The sequence below is a fragment of the Schistocerca americana genome, chromosome 2 (genome assembly GCF_021461395.2).
Source record: "Schistocerca americana isolate TAMUIC-IGC-003095 chromosome 2, iqSchAmer2.1, whole genome shotgun sequence".
NCBI lineage: Eukaryota > Metazoa > Arthropoda > Insecta > Orthoptera > Acrididae > Schistocerca > Schistocerca americana.
This window is the reverse complement of record NC_060120.1, coordinates 637,859,960-637,885,266: the sequence shown is the minus strand read 5'-3', so window position 1 is coordinate 637,885,266 and position 25,307 is coordinate 637,859,960.

Below are 25,307 nucleotides of genomic sequence, written 5' to 3'. Positions count from 1 at the left end.
GGGAGAAAAAGGAATTGGAGGTAATGTAGGATTATGGATTATGTACAAAAATTGTGCAGTAGGAATGCGGGAGGACCACTTAAAAGATGGAATGAAGTGTGAAACACATAAAGGTGAAATGGTTCAGTGAAGAAAACCAGGCCTGGCGAATGGCGGATAAAGTCGCTGTCTTTCGCAAAATCGCTTAAGGCAAAATACAATAATGGTTCCATTCAAAGATTACTTTCTAACCCTTTCTTAATCAAAGTGCGTGCTCCATTTCTAATGACCTCATTGTCGACAGCACGTAAAACCTTAATGTTCGTTGCTTTCCTTGGTGTGAAGTCGTCTTATCACTAAACTACAGACAAAGAAGAAGAATGTGGGGGAGGGGGGTGGGGGGTGGGGGAGAAGGAGAGGGGGGGGGGAGAATAATCCCAGAAAAATAGCGAGTGCAGACCAAGGCTTCAGTTCGTTAAAATAAACAGTATTAAAAAGACTTGGAGGAGTCGTGAATAAGTAGAAATGTGGCCAAATTTTCTGCCGACCAAGCTATATATCATGAAACCAAAAGTAAGAATTGTCTTGTTTTAGAGCCGCCTCAGACTGTGTCCGTGTCTGTACATTCTCAGCTGATCTCCATCGCCCAATGTTTTCCGCTTCAGAAAATTTCTTTGTTGCCCTGATGGATAGGAGAAACGAGTCTCACAATGCCACCGTCTTGGAACACGCCCAGGAGCGGATCGTTAGCCAAGGATATCGTACCTGTTATCAAATCTTGCTGTGCATCTGTGAGCCACCTACATGCCAGCGCATTTACGAACCACCCAATAGCGAAGTTGCTCCAGTTCATTCCTGCCACATGCAATGGACCGCGCTGGTGTTATTGCTCGCTGGTGTGGTCGCAGGAGATCAATGTTCGCCCGCCCCCGCAGCAGGATGGACTTTGGCTGGGCGCCAAGCCCGTGAGCCGTGCTGCCGTCTGCTGTTCCACTTTCGTGTCGAGTGCCGGCTCTCTGCACTTTGCTGTCGCTTACAAACACAGGCCGGTACGAAATACCCGGCCACGGACTGACACAGTCCTGAAAGTCAACCAGCCGTCGAAGCAGCCATTCTTAGCCGCAGGAAAGTTGCAGAGTGTAGCGAGCGTGCACACACTGCAGCGCTAGCGGTCCGATCCCAACTATTTTATACGTCAATAAAATCGCAAACGACTACATTTGATACATCGGAGATTTGTGTCCTCGAGATTTACGTTTTTGCAGGTGATGTGCTATTAAACTGTTAATTTCGATATGTTCTGACTCATTGGGCATTAGTGTTTATTGCCAATCGAATCTGCATTATCTCGACGTTTTCCCACAGTTTATTCTGGTGAGGTGCATATTTTATACATCCGAACATGTCATAGTTTACATATACTCTCGTCTTCAGAATGTTCACTGCATATAAGAGGGTCTGTCACTCCGATACTGTAAATGTGTACAGGGTATCGTGCTCGTACCAACCTGATTCGAACAATTAATGCTACATATCCACTAGGAATATTTTTATGACTGCACCGAGCTGAAGCGGTCCTAAGCCACTTTTCTTGCTGCGATATTTGCCACTGATGTTCCTATTGCTGGTACGCGTCTTTCCATGAAACATGCAGAAAGTCGGAATACAATTTGGAAGACCATCTACTACTTCCTTGAGTCATATACAGGGGTAGCTCCTTTAACAACATTATATGAACGATTTGACTATCATTCCTAGCTTTCGTTATTAATTTTACCACGTCGTAAATACAGCTGTTATCATATTTCTACCTCCGATTACTCCAAAGAGCTTCCAAAGTCGGTAAGAATTATATTGCACTCCATAATTTGGTTACAAACATAACTGCTTCTACAATTTCGAAGATTTCTACAGTATCAACGAAAATAACTGAGCCAATGAAATTTTTCCCTGTCTGAATCCAGGGAAATAATATGCGTAGCCAATTCCATTGTGCGTTTTGGACCTGTAAATATATACTGGGTTCTCTCCCAAGAGTCATCAGACACATTTTCTATGGTGTATCCTCAGATATTGCCAACTTCGTTCTTGCAATGTGTACCTGGACTTAGCCCAGACAAATAGCGCGCGTTGCTTCTTTAATGCAAGGACCAGTGGCAACGGAAAGCGTCGCTTTCTTTCCCGTTACCAAAAAAAAAAAAAAAAAAATCGTTTTTACAGCAGGATCTTACGTTTCCATTCAATGGAGCAGTCCCACACTAGTCTAGTACAATATTCGGTTAATAAATAAATATGAACAGGGATCAAGACAGAGTAAAACCTTTGTTCGTCACGTCTTCGTTGCTCGTGTTGTGTGCCGTCCTGCCACGCACTGTCTGTTACCGCCATTCCGCAGCGCCACCAATTCGTCATGTCGGAGCCTGTCCTGAAATTTTTCACACAGGAAGATTACACCGAAAGAAACGCACTTTCGGAATTTTAACTGTTAAGGCGCTCTACAAGTATTTAAAAAATTGTTAAAGTTACTCATTTTTGCCCCTCGAAGAGCCGCTTCTAAAAGCGATTTGAACAGCCCTTCCTACCTAGCGCACGAATCTGCGAATAAGCGGATGTAGCGTGACAAAAAACGAAGCGCAGTGTAAAGCGAAGCCTGAAGCATACGTACGCAAATTATAGCGACTTAGGGCTCCATTATCCTCAGTCAGCTTATAAAGTAAGCGCGTTTTACGATTTTTGTTTGGAAAAAATCACGCACATTATTTATTGATTCTTGGATAACATTTTCTGATTTTTGTAAGAAATTCAGTCATCATTGAGCCGCCCCATCCGAGAGGTTAAATTTTTTCTGTCCAGAATGACGTGTGTGCATGACGGAAGTCCGGTAGTCCCCAAATCTTGTCTGAAATCAAACAACAAATAATGTTCTAAATCTAAAGGATATTGTGCACGGACTTACAACACAGTTTTTTGATATTTGGCAAAATAACAAACTGGAGAACGTTTGGAACAAAGATGTAGTTTTGTCGTGTGTTTTGGTCACGTTTTTTGCAATAGCTAATGAATAAATTAATTGCTGTAGTATACAGAGAAGTTGCGGCATTAGAAAATTGTAGCGAAATGCAGGAAGATCTGCAGCGGATAGGCACTTGGTGCAGGGAGTGGCAACTGACCCTTAATGTAGACAAATGTAATGTATTGCGAATACATAGAAAGAAGGATCCTTTATTGTATGATTATATGATAGCGGAACAAACACTGGTAGCAGTTACTTCTGTAAAATATCTGGGAGTATGCATACGGAACGATTTGAAGTGGAATGATCATATAAAATTAATTGTTGGTAAGGCGGGTGCCAGGTTGAGATTCATTGGGAGAGTCCTTAGAAAATGTAGTCCATCAACAAAGGAGGTGGCTTACAAAACACTCATTCGACCTATACTTGAGTATTGCTCATCAGTGTGGGATCCGTACCAAGTCGGGGTGACAGAGGAGACAGAGAAGATCCAAAGAAGAGCGGCGCGTTTCGTCACAGGGTTATTTGGTATGTGTGATAGCGTTACGGAGATGTCTAGCAAACTCAAGTGGTAGACTCTGCAAGAGAGGCGCTCTGCATCGCGGTGTAGCTTGCTGTCCAGGTTTCGAGAGGGTGCGTTTCTGGATGAGGTATCGAATATATTGCTTCCCCCTACTTATACCTCCCGAGGAGATCACGAATGTAAAATTAGAGAGATTCGAGCGCGCACGGAGGCTTTCCGGCAGTCGTTCTTCCCGTGAAGCATACGTGACTGGAACAGGAAAGGGAGGTAATGACAGTGGCACGTAAAGTGCCCACCGCCACACACCGTTGGGTGGCTTGCGGACTATAAATGTAGATGTAGATGTACTTCTTGCGGCCTTGCCCGAGGAGTAACTCAGCCATCTTGCAGAAAGATATCTTTATTAGTGTGCCCGCAGTCCGTTTCGTCGCCTCGAAATACATCGTATCTTTGCACAAGTGGAAGAAAATAGCTTCACCATATTGTGCCCGTGGCCCTGAAAAGCTGACTGTTCGCCATGTTATTCAAGAACGTGCTCTGAGAGGTTTCCCTGGCGATCCAACAGAGTTCATGGTGATACCGGAGGGCTCATTCTTCTTGGCCTCGATATTAGTTTGTAGTTTGAGATAATAGTAATATTATTTGTTTTTGATTTACCCATACGCTAAACAAATAAACAAACAAAAATCAACTAGTGGCGGCACGCACAAAGGAATACAATTATCCTTCTCTCGCGTTACCTATTAATGTAACTAGAGCAATCTCTAATATAAAAACTACCCTCTGATAAGTACTTCAGTGCAATTTGTTGATACAGAAATAGATTACAGGCATCCGAAGTAGGTATAATGCTACACTCTTAAATATGATGTAAACAAAAAAAAAAAAAAAAATGGTTGGTCTCTCACGTTCGTCGATAGACTTCGCCTCCGTTCTCAATTTATATAAACTAAATCTTTCTTTTCGTGACGATAGGACGTGAAATTTTTGTACTCACAGGTCGTATAAATCTGCTAGAACACTTAACTATGTAGTCCATTTAACCTGACAAATTTTAAATGGAGAGCCGTGCGGTTAAAGGCGCTGCAGTCTGGAACCGCAAGACCGCTACGGTCGCAGGTTCTAATCCTGCCTCGGGCATGGATGTTTGTGATGTCCTTAGGTTAGTTAGGTTTAACTAGTTCTAAGTTCTAGGGGACTAATGACCTCAGCAGTTGAGTCCCATAGTGCTCAGAGCCATTTGAACCATTTTAAATGGAGAAGCCTACATACAGGCAGTCACTCTTTTTCTTAAACTGTTTCGCAAAATATAATTCCTTTCCCTTCATCTCGAAACGACACTAGTACTATTAGAAGCGCTTTGAAAAAATACTTCCGTTTTCATTTGCAGCCAGAAGCAAGTCGCTTGCGTCAAATGTTTCATAATCGCGTGAGTTTACTGTTTACGAAGTGAGACGGCGGAACTCAATCGAGCGAGCTAATCAATAGCGAGCTGAAAGCCAGCACGGCAGACAAAAATCCCGGAACATCAATAACGCGACACTAGACGGGGACAGGAGGAGGGGGGGGGGGGGGTTTGGAGAGAAGTACGACAGATTGAAGTTATATGAGAACCAGAGAGGTAAATAAAGACGTAGCGTGAACGCTACTCTGTTTTACATATATATCATGATTTGATAAGAATCTGGAAACAAGATAATGACCACTTCAAATAGAAAAATAGAAAGGCAGGGGTAAATGATCAATTTATCGGATAGCTGACTCGTCGAAGTATGCGAATGGACGTAACACTTTTTGGAAACAGTATTCATAACCGAGTACAGCATCCTCACTGGGAAGGTACCCTCAAAAGTAGTATCGAACGGGTCTCATGCACATGTTACAGAACATTTCTACTCAGGATATAAAAGGAATACTGAAAAACATTCCGCTTGAGGGCGTTGCTCCGATGCCGGTTGGGTAATTCCGGGAGAGACGGACCATTGGGTCAGATGGACCAGCTTGTTAGTTTCTTACTAATCCGCTTGAACGCACCACCGGCGGTCCTGTAGCAGCGTGGTGGATGAGATAAGCTTATTTGGAAGTTTTCCGTGTATAGACTGCTTAAATATGAATTCAGGTACGGCAAAGTTTTCTCTTTACAGCCGATAAACGTTTTCCACACCAGATCGCGTTGCATAGCCTCACTGGCGTCCAGTATTCGTTCGTTCACGTATCTTACGACCCTAGTAGTGAGGTTAGAAGCGTCAGGACCGCCATGACGACCTGGGCCATCTCTCCCGGAAACTCGAGAGAGATGGACCACTACAGTGGCCAAGCTGCTCAGTGCTGTTACGCAAAACTGTGGTTATAATTCCAAAAATAAAAGCTGCAAAGAGCATAACTAAAATAATCCCTTTAACGTTCTTTAAGTTTATAACAGTTTCTATTTAAAATTAGCCTTTAATTTTAATTTTGGTTTTTAGTTGAGTGATGTTAAATAAACTTTGATTTCTGCAATTAGGCAATTAATATAATTGTTGATTTAGCTATTATAGGTTAGTAAAAACTAGTATTATAATATACAATCGTCGTTCTGAACTTTTCATGTAAATGCCTAAATGTAAACACAGGTTTTACTAAAGCTTTTATGTTCTTACTTGTGCAGTAAAATACCGACACGTTATGAAAGAGAGGCAGGTTCCGTAATGGGGTGTTGGCGTGAAGAAGAAATTCTGCAGAAGGCCTACAGTGCTGTGAACAACCGAGCAATGGGTGTTAACGCAGCTGTCAGACATTGCTAGGTACTGTGAACCACATTAAAAAGGGGATTAAACCACAGCAGCGTATCGAAAACTGGTCTTGGGTCACCACCTATTCTTGGATAAGATGATGAGAAAAAAATGGTACAGCACGTAACGAAATTTCGCTGTAGCGGTTTTTCTCCCGATACAGAAACAGTTCGAGTGCTGGTTTCCAATTAGCTGAGAGCTTCAGGATTCCTGATAATTTTAATAAGTCACACCAGAAAGAAGGTTATGACTGGCTTGAAGTTTTCTTGGCACAGAACCCCAAGTTATCAGTTAGAAAAGATGCAAGAACGAATAAGGAAACAGTGGCAAACCATTTCACCATACTGGAGAGAATCACCCGGGACAACGACTTAATCGAGATACCAGGTCACATTTTAAATGTAGATGAGAGTAGTTTACAGCTGAACAATAAACCCGGGCAAGTAGTAGTGAAGAGAGGCTCAAAAACATGAGCATTATTTCTAATGGTGGAAAAGGCAAAACAATTTCAGTTGTTGTTTGTTTCAGTCCTGAACGGGTTACATTCCTCCCTACTGCATTTTCTAGGGGAGGAATATTAAAAAAAGAGTTTACTGACGTAATGCCACGGTATCACAAGTTGTCATGAATGAGTAGTCAGCCAAAGTGACTTCTGACATATTTTACGCTTGGCTCAGAGATCACTTCTGCGGAAACCAGTTCTAGAAGTTCTCCTTATTTTGGATGAGCATGTCTTCCATTGCTCAATGATGGACATGCTAGAGTGTGCAGAGGCTAATGACATTACATATCGTACGACCCAATTCCTGCAGCCTCTTGATAGCTGTTTCTTCAAGTTACTGAAGATGTTTTACTGCTCGTCTACAATAAACCTAGCTGACAAATAACAAGGCTACAATTCGGCGAATTGTTGGGGTCTGCTCGGGCGAAAGCAGCAACAGCAGCGAATACTGTGTCTGGATTTAGGGCAACTGGGATCGTACCTTTCGATATGGCAGCTATTCCAGAGCGTGCCTACCTCACCACCGAAGAATCGGTTCAACCAAGTCTGGAATAAGCACCTCATAACACCAGTGGTGAACCTAGCAGTGCTCCTTCAAACAGTTTTCAAGACATCCCAGAGGAGCTAGCGGATCCAGAGGTAGTTCAGTCACCAACGAAAGTCTTATATAAAATCTCTCCGATCATAGACCTGAAAAAAAAAAAATCACTCCACGAGGTGCTCCTACAAGTGTCGCTAGAATTTTAAATTCTAGGGAATACATTAAACTGCAAACTGACGAAGCCAATAGGTCTAAGAGAAGAAACAAGGAGGCGAATAGCAAAATGCGAAAAGCGGAAAGCCCCAACAGCGAAGGAGATGGGTAGGAGAAACACCTCTAGCCTCAGACGACTCTCATCACAACCTGGATGAGAGTGAAGACTGTAGAATAACATTTGTGCGGGCTGTGGGGAGGACCACTACTGCACAACCAGCAAATCTGATTGGCTCAAATGTGTTATTTACAACTGCTGGTTGCATGAAATGTACACAAAATTCGATACCACTTGTGATGTATGCGGTAAATTTGAGAGGCGAAGAAAGAGATTAGAAACAAATTTACAATTCTGTTGCTTTTCATAATTTTTACATCTACATCTACATCTGCATCCATACTCCGCAAGCCAACTGACGGTGTGCGGTGCAGGGTACCTAGAGTACCTCTATCGGTTCTCCCTTCTATTCTAGTCTCGTATTGTTCGTGGAAAGATAGATTGTCGGTATGCCTGTGTGTGGGCTCGAAACTCTTTGATTTTATCCTCATGGTCTCTTCGCGATATTTTCATAGGAGGTAGCAATATACTGATTGACTCTTCGATGAAGGTATGTTCTCGAAACTTCAACAAAAGCCCTTACCGAGCTACTGAGTGTCCCTCTTGCAGAGTCTTCCACTGGAGTTTATCTATCATCTCCGTAACGCTTTCGCGATTACTAAATGATCCTGTAGCGAAGCGCGCTGCTCTCCGTTGGATCTTCTCCATCTCTTCTATCAACGCTATCTGGGACGAATGCCACACAAGTGAGCAGTATTCAAGCAGTGGGCGAACAAGTGTACTGTAACCTAATTCCTTTGTTTTCGGACTGCATTCCCTTAGGATTCTTCCAGTGAATCTCAGTTTGGCATCTGCTTTACCGACGATCAACTTTATATGATCATTCCATTTTAAATCACTCCTAATGCGTACTCCCAGATAATTTATGGAATTAACTGCTTCCAGTTGCTGACCTGCTATGTTGTAGCTAAATGATAAAGGATCTTTCGTTCTATGTATTCGCAGCACATTACACTTCTCTACATTGGGATTCAGTTGCCACCCATTGCCAACAGTTTGAACAATGAAGAGCAGTAGCAAGACTTTCGTCGGCGGCGAGACGCTTATTTATTTACTTTGGATGTCTGTTACGATTTGTTTCATGTTGTGATCACTAAACTATTGCATAACTTCACAGACTATTTTGAATTTGTTACCTAGTGATTGCTGGTGCATCTCACCCGAATAGTCTTGGTCAGATGGATCAGTAACCAAATTTTTTTTGTACCCTTGCTTCCATTGACAATTTTCAGGATTTTTCCCATGAATATTGCAAATATATTTGGAATTAGGTAACTACGTGTCTTTTTAATTGTTATAAAAAAGCTGGGTTGTCCTGGAATTACATTACAAAAATGGTGATCCATCTCTCCCGAATTACCTTCTGTAAGCACCGACATGTGGTGAACGGATTAGTGTAGCCCTTTCCAGGCCGCCGAACGACAAACACCAGGAGCCATCCATCAGAGATGAAAAATTTACATGGGGCATCATTTTTCTCGAAAATCACAGTTGTGGGTGGTGCTGCTGTTTCATAGTAACGCACTCGAGTACCTGCCCTATACTCCTGATCTCTCCCCATGCGGTTATCACGCCTTTGGTCCCTTAAAGAAGGCCTTGAGGGGTCGACGATTCCTGTCGGACAGAGGCAGTTAGGGACCAGCAGGACACAGTGTTTCACCAAATGGGCATCTTCAACCTGGTAAGTTGATGGGACGTGCCTTAACGCTCAGGGCGATTTTGTCTGATTGGCATACCGATTATGGAATTGAACTGGACTGAAATTCATACCGAAACTTTTTGATCGCCCTTATGCGTGGTGTGTCTAAAAAGTTCGGTGAATACTATCAGACAACAAACAAAACAAAAGATACCAACAAATGTTCTTTATTGCCATTCAAAATAGTCCCCACCCGCTACAACACACTTTTGACAACGTTTGAACGTTTGTACAGCTTCTGGAAACTATAAGCAGAGGCCTCCTGTGGAATCGATGGCAGAACGGCTGTCACACGATCCCTGATGGTATTCACGCCCGCACAGCGTTCACCCTTCATGGCCGCCTTCAAGCGGGGAAACAGGAAGAAGTCCGCAGGAGTCAGATCAGGGGAGTACGGAGGGTGTTCAAGAACAGTTACCGTCTTCTGCGTCAGGAACTGGCTCACACGGATCACGCAGTGTGCAGGGGCATTGTCATGGAGCATCATCCCTTCTCCAGTCCTGTGCAACTCTGGCCGAACCCGCCGGATACGCTACAGCCATCGGTTCAAAACGGATTGGTAAAATGCTGCATTAATGGTTTGACCTGCAGGAACAAATTCCTTATGGATGACGCCGTTGTTGTCGAAGAAGGCGATCAACAGCGTTTACACCTTAGAGTTTTGTAGACGGCTTTTTTTGGTCACGGGGAAGTCGGTGTACACCATGACATCGATTGCCGTTTGATTCTGGATCGAACTGGTATCACCAGGTGTCATCACCCGTGACAATGGTGTTCAGAAGCAATGGACCTAGGTCACACATGGAAATGAAATCATCAGAATTTTCCATCCGTTTTGCTTTCTGCTCGTCTATGAGCTTGTGCGGCACAAATCTGTAGCAGATCTTCCGCTTACCCAAATCATCGCGATAGATGGAGTGCATCTTGCCCTTGTTAATATCCAATTACTCCGCAATCAGAGAGTCGGTCGTCAATCTTTCGAACTTTATCGATCTTTTCTGGGGTTCGTCCTGTCGATGGCCGACCTGAACGTGGCTCAAGTTCAGTTGGTTCCTTCCCTTCACGGAAGCGTTTAAATAATTCGTAAATACAGTTTCTGCTCACAGCTTTCCTCCCGTACATCTGCACTAACATTTCATGTGTCTCCGTTGCATTCTTCCCCAATTTGTAGCAGAACTTGATGTTTACACGTTGCTCCATTGTGCTGTGACACTTTCTCTCCCGCTGACTACGTTCAACTGGTCGGAGTCTGTTTACACAGCCAGTCAGTTGTAGTGCATGCTGTGTATCGATTCTCCTCAAGTATCTGAAGAACCATGAGCGTGCACGGCCACATGCGCCGAGTGGTCGTTCAGATATGACACGATTCACCGAACATTTTAGACACACCAGGTATATAAATAATGCAGTAGATACTGTAGATGGCTTTCTGATTGTGTTCGCGGAACAAATACGGGGTGACTTCAACTTGCCAGGTATAGATTCGGAGCGTTACGCCATCAGAAGTGGTGCCAGAGACAGGGAATCATATGGCATTGTTCTGGATGTCTTGTCCGAAAATTACCTCGAGCAGATAGTTAGAGAACCAACTCGTGAGGGTAACGTCTTAGACCTCCTGGCAACAAACAGACTGAACTTACCGAATCAGTTAACGTAGAGGAAGGTATCACTGATCATAAGGCTGTGACAGTATCTATGACGGTGGGTCCTACAAGGAATGTTAAGAAAGGTAGGAAGATATATTTGCTCTGCAAGGGTGACAGGATACAAATTTCAGAATATATCAGCAGCCAACATCAAATATTCGTTCAATATGCCCTAGACAAGTACGTTCCGAGTAAGGTTTTAAGGGATGATTTAATAGGTGTTAGAAAAGCGCTACGTAAACAAAGAGCACTTCATCTCAGATTCAAGAGAAGTAAAAACCTAGCTGACAAACAAAAGTTGAACGAAGCGAAAATGACCGTAAGGAGAGCAATAAGAGGAGCGTTCAATTATTTCTAAAGTAAGACGTTGTCAACCGACCTGAGTATAAATCCTAAGAGACTTTGGTGGTATGTAAAATCAGTAAGTGCGTCGAAATCATCAATTAATTCTCTCAGCGATCACACCGGCACCGAAACGGAAAATAACAGAGAGAAGGCCGAAATACTGAACTCGGTCATCCGAAGTTGTTTCACAGTGGAAGATCGTAGCACTGTCCTTCCTTCGGACGAACGTCGAAATTGCAGATATTGAGATAACCGATCGCGGAACTGAAAAGCAGCTACAATCGCTTAGTAGAGGAAAGGCTTCAGGACCACATGAGATACCTATAAGATTCTATAGAGATTATGCCAAAGAACTTTCTCCCCTTCTAGCAGTAATTTATCGTAGATCGCTTGAGCAACGAAAGGTACCTAACGACTGGAAAAAAGCGCAGGTCATTCCCATTTTTAAGAAAGTCCATAAGACAGATCCACACAATTATAGACCTATATCGTTGACGTCAATCTGTTGTAGCATTATGGAACATGTTTTATGCTAAAAAATTATGATGTTCATGGAAAATGAACAGCTCCTCTATAAAAAGCAACTCGGATTACACAAATAGAGATCCTGCGAAACTCAGCTCGCTCTGTTCCTCCATGAGAGCTACAGCGCAGTGGACAACGGCGCTGAGGTTGATGCCGTGTTCCTTGATTTCAGTAAGGCATTTAGCTCCGTCCCACATTGCCGTTTCATGAAGCAAATACGAGCTTACAAAGTATTGGAGAAGACCTGCGATTGGATTCAAGGCTTTCTTGCAGACAGAACTCAGCACGTCGCTCTTAACGGAACTACATAAACAGATGTAAAGGTAATATCTAGAGTACCACAGGGAAGTGTGATAGGACCGTTGCTGTTCACAATATATATATAAATGATCTAGTAGAAAGCGTCGGATGCTCTTTAAGGGTATTCAAAGATGATGCAGTTGTTTATACCAAAGTAGCAGCGCCAGAAGATAGTAAGAATTTGCAGAACGACCTGCAGAGAATTGATGAATGGTGCAGACTCTGGCAATTGACCCTGAACGTAAATAAATGTAACATATTGCGTATACATAGGAAAAGAAATCCACGGCTGTACAGCTACACTATTGATGACAAACAGCTGGAGACAGCGTCTACCGTAAAATATCTAGGCGTAACTATACAGAGCAACCTCAAGTGGAATGACCATATAAAACAGATAGTGGGAAAAGCAGACACAAGACTCAGATTCATAGGAAGAATCTTAAGGAAATGTAACTCATCCACGAAAGAAGTGGCTTATAAGGTGCTTGTTCGCCAGATTCCTGAGTACTGGTTGTATATCTGGGATCCCTATTAGGTAGGGCTGATAGAGGATATAGAGAAGATCCAACGAAGAGCGGCGAGTTTCGTCACGGGATCGTTTAGCTGACGAGAGAGCGTTCCGGAGATGCTAAGCAAACTCCACTGGCAGACGTTACTAGAGAGACGTTGTGCATCACGGAGAGACTTACTACTGAAGTTTCGGGACAGCACTTTTTAGGAGGAGTCAAACAACACATTACTTCCCCCCACATACATCTCGCCTATTGACCACGAGGAGAAAATTCGAGAAATTAGAACCAATACAGAGTCTTACCGACAATCATTCCTCCCACGCACTATTCGCGAGTGGAACAGGGTTGGAGGGATCAGATTGTGGTACCGAAAGTACCCCCCGCCACACACCATTAGGTGGCTTGTGCAGTATGCGGATAAAAAGAGCCTGATCCTGTTTGATTTGATCGTCGAAATGTAGTGGTGGGGACCCCAAACGTCTGACTGAAATTCACTGGAAGAATATGAAGGTAGAGTATTTTTCCAGAAAGGAAATGGGTTGCCAACATCCCCGCTCTACGGATTTCCTCCACTAATATTATATTGCAGTGATCCCTCAAACAGGCTTGGAGCAATATTGTGCGCTGTACAGTCTAATACACGGGAAACTTACATACAAGCAAATGTAATCAGTCTGAGTACAAAAGGGTAAACGAAACAGGCAAAAAACACATCTGAAAGATACGAGAGATAAAAAATAATCCTCAATCTATATGCTTCGTTTATAAATAACAATAATATCAAGTAAATGTAAAAGTTCTGGTACGAGACATTAAACACCTTCAAATGACTCAAAACAAAATATTTAAAATTAGCAAGTATTGCAATAATTGTTTTTTAGGCAGCTGGAGATCCTTTAAATTAAATGCATGAAACATGTTTCCTTAAGAAGTACACTGAAGTTTGGTTTTACAGGAGAATAATTATTATTTGTACCTACAAGAGCGACAGCATTGAAATTCTCTAATTTGATGTTAGTTTCTGCATCGTTGTGACAAAAATAGACAAAAAAGAAGGAAATACGGATGCCAATAATGAAGATCCTCATATCAGTACTTGGTTGCTGCAGAGTGTATAAGATTAGACATGAACTGCATAAATAATGAATTAGATATACAACTAACGAAGAAAAATACGAGCAGTTAAAATTAATTGGAAAGAACATGCTCTGCGGAGCTTTCGCCCTTATACCTTCCAGCTAGCACCAATGACATAAAGGATTTGTTTGAAAATGGGTTAATTGCAGCTCCGCTGTTATTCCAGAATGAAACATTCGCTCTGCAGAAGGGTGTACACCCACACGGAAGTTTCTGACATGTTAAAACTCCACAGCGCTGCTGCGTTTTCTGTAGAAAGTTTCGGAAGTGTGTACTCGCCTCCGCTCACATGCTGCGTTTTCTGTAGAAAGTTTCGGAAGTGTGTACTCGCCTCCGCTCGCATTTCATTCTGCAAACCCCGTCCTAGACATACATTAACACCAACCAGTTTGCACCTTTGTGAGAAGGAAAAGTTTTAGAGTACGATCCCTCCGCTTCTGCGAAGGTGAGAGTGTTCAACTGTGACGTAAAGTTATTCTACTGCAGTAGTTCGCAACCTGGGAGAAATTACCCCTGAGGGGTAAAATAAGATTTTCTAAGGGGTAAAAATCCAAAAGGGTTTGATCGTGTTTCAGTCACGAAACTAAATTACTTTTAAAACATCAATACTATTATCACAATTTTGCAAGACTTTAATACTGATTACATAAGTTATCAATAATTAAGTTTTCCTCAGTTACTAGCATTAACGCACGACGCCATGCAGTGGAAGTCACATGCGCCTTACATATACAACAGATTACACACGTACTTTGTACTTTGAACTGTACATCTATGAAAGATATACGTAACAAACGCTAAATATCTTAGGAAAATGTCTTCTGCAGGTTGTAGATAGTTCCTGCAATAGACCAGAAATTGATTCAATACTTACTTTGAAACAGATATATGAAGTAATTGGCACAACAAAACTATAATGCTGTACACAGAATTATTATTATTTTTATTAGTGGCAGTGGTCAGACACAAAGCGTTAGCAGCTTGAAGTCTTGCAATGTCTGCCACTTCAGAAGTAAGGAGTCCAGTAGTCAAGCGTTCTACAGACAGAAACAATAGTCCACAAATTTTAACATGGTGGATTTTAAATGGTGATGCGTGGTGTAGGTGAAGCAAATGCCGCCAGTTAGATGAGTGGTGCAGAGAAAACATGTTTTGAGCAAGTGTCTACCCACGATGTGGGTGGTTGGCTTTCGTGGCTCAGTTGTAGATAGCACTCGCTATTCACCGGGCATTGTTTCATCATTCATTATAGCACACACACACACACACACGCACACACACACACGCACACACACACACACACACACACACACACACACACACACACACACACACACACACACACACACTAAATATCATTTATCTTTCATCAACTTAAAAACAAAGTTTTTCAAGGAAAATTCTTTAGTTAGACGTTAAAGTTGTTGTCTGACAGTTTAACCCTTCGTTTACTGGCGGGACTTAGGAGTCACGCCAGATTGTGTATGGAATTACGTAACTCAGAAGCCCGTTAGTCCTGTAGAGACTCAAAGGTCCCACTCCATACAGTTTGTGCTTCTTGCCTTGGATGTCAGCACAGCCTGCATACCATTTCGAAACCTATACATCAACCTGAAGCATGAACAGCTGTATTGCAAATGGCTGCTTAGTGTGTGAAACGACGCTAAAAAGTTTATGTAAATGAAAATAAGGTTCATATGTGAAATGAGGTGAGTGGTAATTTCTATGTAGTTATCTCTATACATACTCTGTTAATTTTTATAAAATATCAATACAGTACCATTGTAATATTCAGTTATAGCATAAAATACGATTGAAACTTAGGAGTCACGTCAGGTCCAGGGCAGTGACTTTGCAAGTTGAGGTTACATTGACTTCTGGTAGCTTTGCTTCGATGTTTACAGGTTTTTCTGCTTTGAGGACATTTTCTAAATAAAAGCATGTCCTTGCTTAGGACAATAAAGCATTTCATTTTATAAAAAAAAAATAATAGAAGCAATGCGTGACTTGTAAAACAATAGTGAAATTAGTAAAATTTTATTTTGTTATAGGCTATGGCTACCTATTACAGAAGAGTCTTACAGACGAAGAAATTCGTATTGAAGTAGGAAATTTTCCAGGTGATATTGATACACCATGTGATACAGTGATGACAGAGAAGATGAAATGATGCGTAATACGCCGCGGCGTGTGCTAATAATTCGCAAAATATGATAGAACCGGAAGTAGGTGCTAATGAGGAAGAGGCAGATAATGAAGAAAAAGTTCAGACTGTGCCTCTTCAGGTATATGCTTTTACAACACAACAATCGCGCAGTTCACTTTCCTTCAAATTGTCATATAAATGAAGTTTGCGATGTTTCCAGAACCCAGAAAGATGGAACAAAGACTGAACTGGGAGACTGAGAGTTGTACAAGATAATAATGAACACATGGGTGGCGCAGATAAAGCTGACGTGGTGAGGTCTTTTTATGAAATAGGCAGAAAGCCAAAAAGTATTGATAAATACTGTTTTATGCAGTGGTGGAAATGACCCTTGTGAATTCCTATATTTCATACCGTGACGTAAAAGGGACACTTCCACTGATTGATTTCAAACGTAGAACTCTACCTAGTTTACTCACGATTGTAAAACAAATGTTCAAAAAATCACAGAAGGCTCAAAAAGATCGAAATTCTCCTCTTTCATTTCCAAAAAGAAGACAGACAGCATTTTCGATACAATACTTCGTACATTTGCCGAATGCAGGATCTCACTGGCCAACATTTGCCAAGTCAACAGCCAGATGTGGACTTTGATCATCCACAGAGATGGAATCTAGACCCAATTCAAAGTGTTCAGAGCGTAACATTTTTGTATGTTAATGAAGAAAGCACTGTTTTATAGTATCACCTCAAGCAATAATCATAGCTGGGTTATTCTTTCGGGTTTTCACAGGCCCTTCATGAAGTTCGACCGTATAGCCCTGTCGGGACTTACAAGTATGCTCAGAACAGATATATATATATATATATATATATATATATATATACAATAAGCCAAATGCTAATGATAAATACAACATATTTCTTGATAAATTTACGTCCATATTTGAACATTGTTGCCCAAAAGAATTACTAAATGTAACAACAAACAGTTTTTAAGGAAACCTGTATTACTAAAGGGATTAAACTGTCTTCAGAAAGAAAAAAGAAAACTGCATGAGACTTCAAGAATTATTAAAGGCCTAGAAGTAATTTTACACTGTAAAAATTATTGTAACATACTGAGAAAAGTTGTCAGAAAATCAAGAAATACAGATATTAGAGATGAAATTAATAATTCAGGCAATAAAATCAAATTAATATGGAATGTTGTTATAATGGAAAAGTAACACCATCTTAACCAACAGTACACAAGTAGTTAACGTATTTAACAACCACTTGTTAAGTGCAGGTGAAAAAATTGGTGACAATAGCTGAAAAAAGAAAAAGCCAAGCAGTACATGGAAGAGTCAGTTTTGAGAAATCCTAGTCACATTAATTTTCACCTAACAGCCTCTTGTGAAATAAAGAAAATCATTAAATCTTTGAAAAATGAATGTTCTGTTGGAGTAGATGAGATCTCTAACAAGATATTAAAACGATGTGGAGGAGTCACAGCTGACCTTCTGAGTCACATATGTAATGCATCATTGACTCAAGGTATTTTCCCCGACAGGTTAAAATATGCCACTGTCAGACCTCTCTACAAAAAGGAGATAGAACAGATATCAATACATGCTGGCCAGTATCTTTGCAGAATTTCAAAAGTTGTCGAAAAAATAATATACTCAAGAGTGGTTAGTCATCGCAGCGGTAATGGGATGCTTAGTAAACTACAGTTCAGATTTCAAAAATGCTGTTCCACTGAGACAGCAATATACAATTTCACTGCCCACATAATAGAGTCTTTAAATAGCAAAATGTCACCAATAGGAATTTTCTGTGACTTATCAAAAGCATTTCACTGTATGAACCATGACATTATGTTACAGAAATTAAAATTCTATGGTATAAATGGAACAGAATATGAGTGGTTTAAGTCATATCTGCAGAACAGAGACCAAAAATTTTCTTTATATGGTTTAAGCGATTTAAGGAAGTTTCTCACTTCATCTAACTGGGGTGAAATTACATTAGGTGTTCCACAGGATACGATCATGGGCCCACTTCTGTTCTTAATATAGGTGAATGACCTCCTTTCCTACCTGAAATAAGAAGCTAAACTAACACTGTTTGCTGGCTCAAATGGCTCTGAGCACTATGGGACTTAACATCCAAGGTCATCAGTCCCCTAGAACTTAGAACTACTTAAAACTATCTAACCTAAGGACATCACACACATCCATGCCCAATGCAGGATTCGAACCTGCGACCGTAGCGGTCGCGCCGTTCCTAGAACCGCTTGGCCACACCGGTCGGCACACTGTTTGCTGATGATACATGCTTCATCATTAATCTAGTGAAAGAAAATACCCATCGAAAACGATACAGATAATGCCTTTGGAAAAGTTATTGATTGATTTTCTGTGAATGGGCTTGCTCTGAATTTTGAAAGAACGCAGTACATCCAATTTTCTACTGCAGCGAGTGCAGTCCCTTCAATAAATAAACACATCAGCAGAACTCAGTAGCCAGGGTAGAACATACTAAGTTCATGGGTGTACATATAGATGAGAATCTTAATTGGAAAATTCATATTTTGTATCTCCTAAAGCGATTAGGTTCAGCAACTTTTGCAAGCTGAAAAATTGCCACTTTTGAGGATACAGAAATTAATAAGCTAACATACTTTACATACTTTCACTCTCTGATGTCATATGAAATAATATTTTGGGGTAACTCAACACTTAGACAAAAAGTATTCACTGCTCAAACGAAAGTGGTTAGTCATGTGTGGGGCTCATTGTGGCACATCGTGTAGGCATCATTTTAAAAAGTTAGGAATTCTTGCAACAGTATCACAGTACATTTACTCTGTAATGAAATTTGTTCTAAACAGCACGGACCAGTTTAAAAACGACAGTGACATTCCTGATTATAATAGAAGAAAGAAAGACTTACACGGTCCTCTACTTAACCTATCTTCGGCACAGAAGGGGGTAAAATATACTACTGCAAAACTTTTCGATAAATTACCGGATGAAATAAAATGTCTTGACAGTCAACAGTAATAGCTTCAAAACTAAACTGAAATTATATCTCCTTGACAACTCCTTCTATACCATAGATGAATTCTTGAATAGGAATAAATAAATCTGTTAATATAATATATGCATTTTATGTCATTTAAGGGAAAGGGGCAGTTAAAAAAAACTAAGGTTAAAAAATTCTGAGCTGCGATTTTATATTTTTTAGAATTGCAGTAAATTAACAGTTAATACTACGTGCGGTTTCAGAAAGCGAGTCTGAGTTTCTGATAGTGCAGTACCAACTGCACCATTCGATTAAACCTTTGGGAGACCCTGAAAGCGTTAACTTATCACAAGCATGAGGAAAAGCATTTAGCAAGTTCTAATGGACTGGTGTGGCGCAGATGATAGTGTACTGACAGTGAACAAATTTTGGTTTGAATCTGAAGATATCTGTTTACGACGATGAGCATATTAACTAGAGCTTCGCAACTTTATATACAGGGTCTAAGAAAACGATGACTGCAAAATTTATGTAGTGTTTAGAGGACATAAGAAGAAACATTTTTTAATGTGGCAAAAATGTCACAGTAGCATCATTTCCCCGCTGGATGTCCATGTAGGTATTGACATTAGAGATGGTAGGAGATGGTGTTCAGAATGCCGTGTGGTGAATATAGTTTTAGATATGTCGCTGCCAATTACGTCCATTTTCATTAATGCACGCCTGGGATCTGCATGCTAATGATTGTCTAAAACGCTCAAAACAACCATCTGTTTCACGAACAATGGCTACAGCTTCTCGGCTTCTATTAAAGGTGAGAACACATCTGCTGGAGTATCTACCAGTGTCCCGTGCATCAAACGTTTCGTCTTTCCCCAAAGGGAAATCCACAGGAGGTCAGCAACATCTCTAACAAAGAAAAAAAAATATTCATCACACTGCAATTTAAACACCACGTCTGTACGTCATTAGCATCGTAATCATCATGGACTGCTACTGGGGAAATGGTGCACATGTGATATTTTTGCCACGTAGAAAAATGTTTCCTTTTATCGCTCCTAAACACGGTAAAATTTTGTACAAGTAGTCTTTTGACACCCAATATTAGTATCCTCTCATAAAATTAATCGTAAGCGCTTATCACAGCCGAAAAAACAACTATTCATAATTGCTACACTTCACTAAAACATTGACTTTAACTCAGAAATGAATAAGTAGTGGTCCTAACAAAATATTGGATCACTTTCTTTAGTATAATCGTCTTCGACTTGCATATTCTTATGAACATTGCATTGTTTTATTAGACACGGTCCAATGCGGTATTCAAATTGTTCCCACACTGCAGCGAGCATGTCTTGAGTTACAGCTTCCACAGCTGCTGTTTTGCGATGTCGCAGTTCATTCATTGTTGTTGGTAATGGAGGTACATAAACAGTCTTTTGTAAACCCCCACAAGAAATAATCACATGCAGTCAGGTCTGGGGACCTTGGAGACCAGTAATGTAAGGCTGAATCATTTGGTCCAGTGCGACCAATCTATCGTTCAGGAACCCTCGGATTTAAAATTCCCGCATTTCCTGCTGCCAGTGTGGCGGTGCCCCATTTTGTTGGTAAATGAAGTCGTTCGAATCAGTCTCCAACTGTTGAAAACAAAGTTCTCAAGCATACCGAGATATGTGCTTCCTGTAAGTGATCTCGGCAAAGAAAAATAGGTCATACATCTTTTCCCGTGAAACTGCGCAGAAGATATTAAAGTTTGGAGAGTTCCTCTCATGTTGTACAACTTCATGTGGTTGTTGCGTACTCCATATTCTTACATTATGACGGTTCACCCTTCCCTTTGAATGGGTGCTGTCTCGTCTGTCATTCTCCATTTTGCCAAGAACGACATTACAGATCTCCAAACGTTGTTGTTTGTCACCACACCCAGACGAGCATCGGAGGCATGTTTAGCTGTCGAGGTGCACGGCGAACGAGTTTCTGTGCACTCCTTGTGAAACTATGGCGGATGCGTTCGACGTCTGTGTCAGACACCCGGGGACGGACCGGCGATTTGCCTTTACACAAACAATCTGTTTCTCGGAACTGTTCATGCCATCGTCTAATGCTCTGTGCTCTAGCAGGATCCACACCAGCCGGCCGGAGTGGCCGAGCGGTTCTAGGCGCTACAGTCTGGAACCGCGTGACCACTACGGTCGCAGGTTCGAATCCTGCCTCGGACATGGATGTGTGGGATGTCCATAGGTTAGTTAGGTTTAGTTAGTTCTAAGTTCTAGGGGACTGATGACCTCAGAAGTTAAGTCCCATAGTGCTCAGAGTCATTTGAACCATTTGATCCACACCATACCTAGTACGTAAGTCACGCTGAACAGTTATTACTGACCAGCGCTGCGCAAAGCGTAGAACACAAAACGCTTTCTGTTGTCCCGCCACCATTTTTACTAGAACTGAAGTGAAGCACACTGCTGCTACCTAGCGGGAACCATGCAAAACTCGAGAATTTGCCCTTTCCAACGGTACGTTGTTCACGCGTATATCTCAAATAACGTAATAGTTATGATCTTTTTAAATCGGAAGATTCTTTTTGATACAACCTCGACGACAGAAATCCGATCCTCTATCACGGAGCCACTCTAAAACCGCTGTGTGAACCACATCGTCGTTGGAAATTCACCCGCCCCCCTCTCCCAGATGTTCCCTCAGCTTGCCGAAAAGACGGAAATTGCACGGTGCAAGATCTGGAGTTCCTGTTTAGCCTCACCTACGTCTGTACGGCCTCGGTGAAATTGCTGACAACGCTTCACGATGGCTGAATGCGACACTGCATTTGGTTCATACACTGCCAGAATTTCACGGTGAATCTGTGTGCAATTATACGTAAGAATCGCACTTCCCGTGTTCTTCAAAGAGCCATTTCTATCGCACACTCTGATCCGTACCGCAGCAGAAATGCGTCTATGGGAGACCTGATACGCTTATCCTATTCTTGTAGCGTAATGGTCGTAGCGTGGGATGACAATTGCAAATTATTGTATAAAGTGTCTACGTATTCTTCTGAAAAAGTTCAAGAACGTGTAACTCATGAACTGAGTAAATATTTACTAAACTCACATAAACTTGTCTCTAAAATATAGAACCATATTTTCATACCTTGAAGCTGAGGTATCTAGTACAATATCTGATTTGGCATCATCAGTAAACGTCGTACAAATGATCCTCGGAACATGCAGTTAAGGGGGAAGTCCCGCTTGAAAATTTTTAAAAAAGGTCGATGATTTTTTTCCTTAGAATGTTCTCTGGAATGTCTACTTTATTCTAGTGTTCATGTCAAGATCCACAGAAAGTCCGTTACCGAGTTACAAGGCAATTTGTGAAAAAGTGTCTCCTATAACCACTTACAACGGAGGAATTAATCGACATTGGAGTTAACGTGACAGTACGTAATTTCAACGACGTCCTAAGAGGCATTGTGAAAATTAGAAAGTGCGCGAACTTGAGATCAGACGAGTCTGCTACAGCCTCTCCACTAATGTGACGAAAAGCGTATCGAGCGAAGAGAGCAGCGGATTACAGAAGCTGGCAAAGGGGCGTGCAGCATCACTACGGCCACAAAGAAGGTGGAGGAGGACCTTCTTTTGGGTCTGAAAGGATTGCTGTACGGTCCACGGATCGGTGACTAGAGGTATGTTTAACTTAGTTACAAAAAATATAACCCAAAACTTTAAACTCATTTTTCAGATTGGCAGGAAACGTAACTTGAGAGCGGTACATACTGTTTTGATGGGAATACAAACAAGTAAGTAAATGCGAAGAGTGTAGGTTAGAACGTAGGGTTCGCTTCTTACCTGGTATATCACTAAGGCCACAATAACCTGTAACTGTACTTTGAGATTTTCATGTAAGCGCGTGTGGCCATAGTAGCAACAGGTAAATCACAATTCAAGGCGACAATGACCATTTAGTTTGCCGTTTTTGGATGTATATTCGTTTATAAAAGTCAACTTGTACGACGGGCCGAGATAACGGAGTACCACTGGGGTTACAGTTATTATCCATGATTTTGCCGTACACAAAGTATTTAGTATTGAATGCCGACATTCTGAACTGAATTCTCTGTCAGCGTACGCAGTCGTTTTGCTATGTCTTCAAAAATCTGTTGTCGGTGCCCGCTGTTGTATCGATTTTTTGGGTGAAAAAATTGACAATTGTTTCAGTAATGCACCGTTTTATTAGAACTTAAAGTTTTTGCAGTTATCCTATGCATCGCGGCATATTGAAAATTACTTATAGAACGTTATTTTGTTTCAGGTCCAATAGGAGGATTTCGAGAATTCCTGTCGATGGCCAATGTTCCGCATGCAAGGAGTCCTTCCACTTGCCGCAGCGGTTACAGGGAGCGTTTAATGTGGACACAGAAACTTTCTTAAAGATACAAATGCCAGGAGTGAAACTAAATCACCAAATTTAGGTTTACTTTTTATTTTAGTAGAAAAAAATCACGAAAATCAGCTATTTTCCAGGGAGTTTTAAGCTAACTAAAGATTTTGCTGCATCCAAAACCTTGGCTCTTCGCCAGCTATTCATTACCACTCTTGTGTCATGTATATGTCGTGTGGCACAAATGGAACTCTTGACCACTGCAAAATTTATATCCAGGTACACAGTAGGCTGCTTGTAAGACCCAGGATTTTTCCTGGCGTTAATTGGGTTTAAGTGTGTGATTAACATTCAGTTTCATTCGTTATTCGGATGTATTTGCTTCGTCACCGAGTCTTCCATCTGGAAGGAATTGACATTTTCAGAAGTCAGTAAAATGAGTAAATGTTTTCTGAGTGTTTTCGTGATGATGATTGTTTTTGTTTCGTGGTTGCTCGCGTTTTAACTGTCGGTGTGTTCTGATTTCTGAGGACGTGTGTGGGAAACCGCCTAAAAACCACAGACAGGCTGAACTGTGTTCCACACCAAGGGCTGGTTATCCGACACGGCGATTCGATTCGGGTCTGGTCCAACCACGTATCTCGCTAGGTAACGCATTTCAGTTTAAGCCACACGAACAAGTTTTGTATGTACTAAACTTGATGGTGGAACAAAATACGCACTATTATGCCTGGTGAACATCCTGTTAAGTATCGAGAGCACTTCGCAGTGTCGTGGCGTGTACGCAGTTTCACGCGGGACGTCCTACACAACGAAGATTTTATTTTGTTTTCCGAATTTGGCTAAGGTTTTCGCATGCCCTCGTCCACTGACAAAAGGCGCTTGCTCTCACGAGGCGAGGGAACCGTGCGGAGAAAGCGCCTCCTCCCAGACCAGGCTGTGTCCGTGTTGTTAGGTAAGCCACGCACTGGGCCCGTGGGGCACGGCTTACAGATTAGCGGCGCTTGTGTAACGCGCGCCTGTCGCATCCCAGTGCCCTCGTCACTTGCTGCGGTCGAAGACCCCGCACACACACACCGATCTGAACAGAGTATATATAATTGGGACAAGCGTATTGCTATTTGTTATAGAAAAGCGAGACAGTTGCAGTCATGTAACTTGTACTGTACATACCTTCAACACAGCAAGTGGTGCAGAGAGAGTGTCCCTTACCATCTGCGCCTGCCCTGTTCACCTCTCTCCCACCCTCACCTACCTTGGCCTCACCATTGACCGTCAACTCACCTCAATCCCCCATCTCCGCTCCATCCAATCCAAAGCCCACAACTGCCTCCGACTCCTCAAACTCCTCTCTGGCCGGACATGGGGGTTGAACCCCTCGAGCATCTTCCACACCTACAAATCCTTAATCCGTCTCGTCCTCTGTTATTCCAGTCCCGCCTGGATAGCCCCCCCCCCCCCCCTTAAATTCTATAAGTCCCTCCAGATCTTCGAGCGCCATGCACTCTGCCTCGCCCTCCGTATAGGTCTCCCGTTCCTACGCAGATCCTCTACGAACTGATTCCTTTCCCCCATCTGCTCCTATTCCTCGAACATATCTGCACACTCTACACCTCCACCACCTTGATCCCCCTCATCCCCTGGTTGCTCCTCTCCTCTCCAGCCCCAGCCCTCTGCCACGCCTTCACTGTTGTGTCCCCCCTACCCTCCATCTCTGCACCCTTCATCTCCTTTCTCAAGGCGGCTTCCGTCAACTCCCCCTCCCAGATGATGCCCTCTCTCCCTCCATTTATCCCTCCTATCAACTCTGATCCTCACCTCCCCCTCCTTTCCTCTGTCCTTTCCCCAGCCTCCCTCTTCCCCCCTTTCCATCCTGTTTTTTCCCCACCTACCCTCTCTCTGCCTCCCTCTCCCCCTCCCCCCCTCCCGCCCAAGTCCTTTTGCA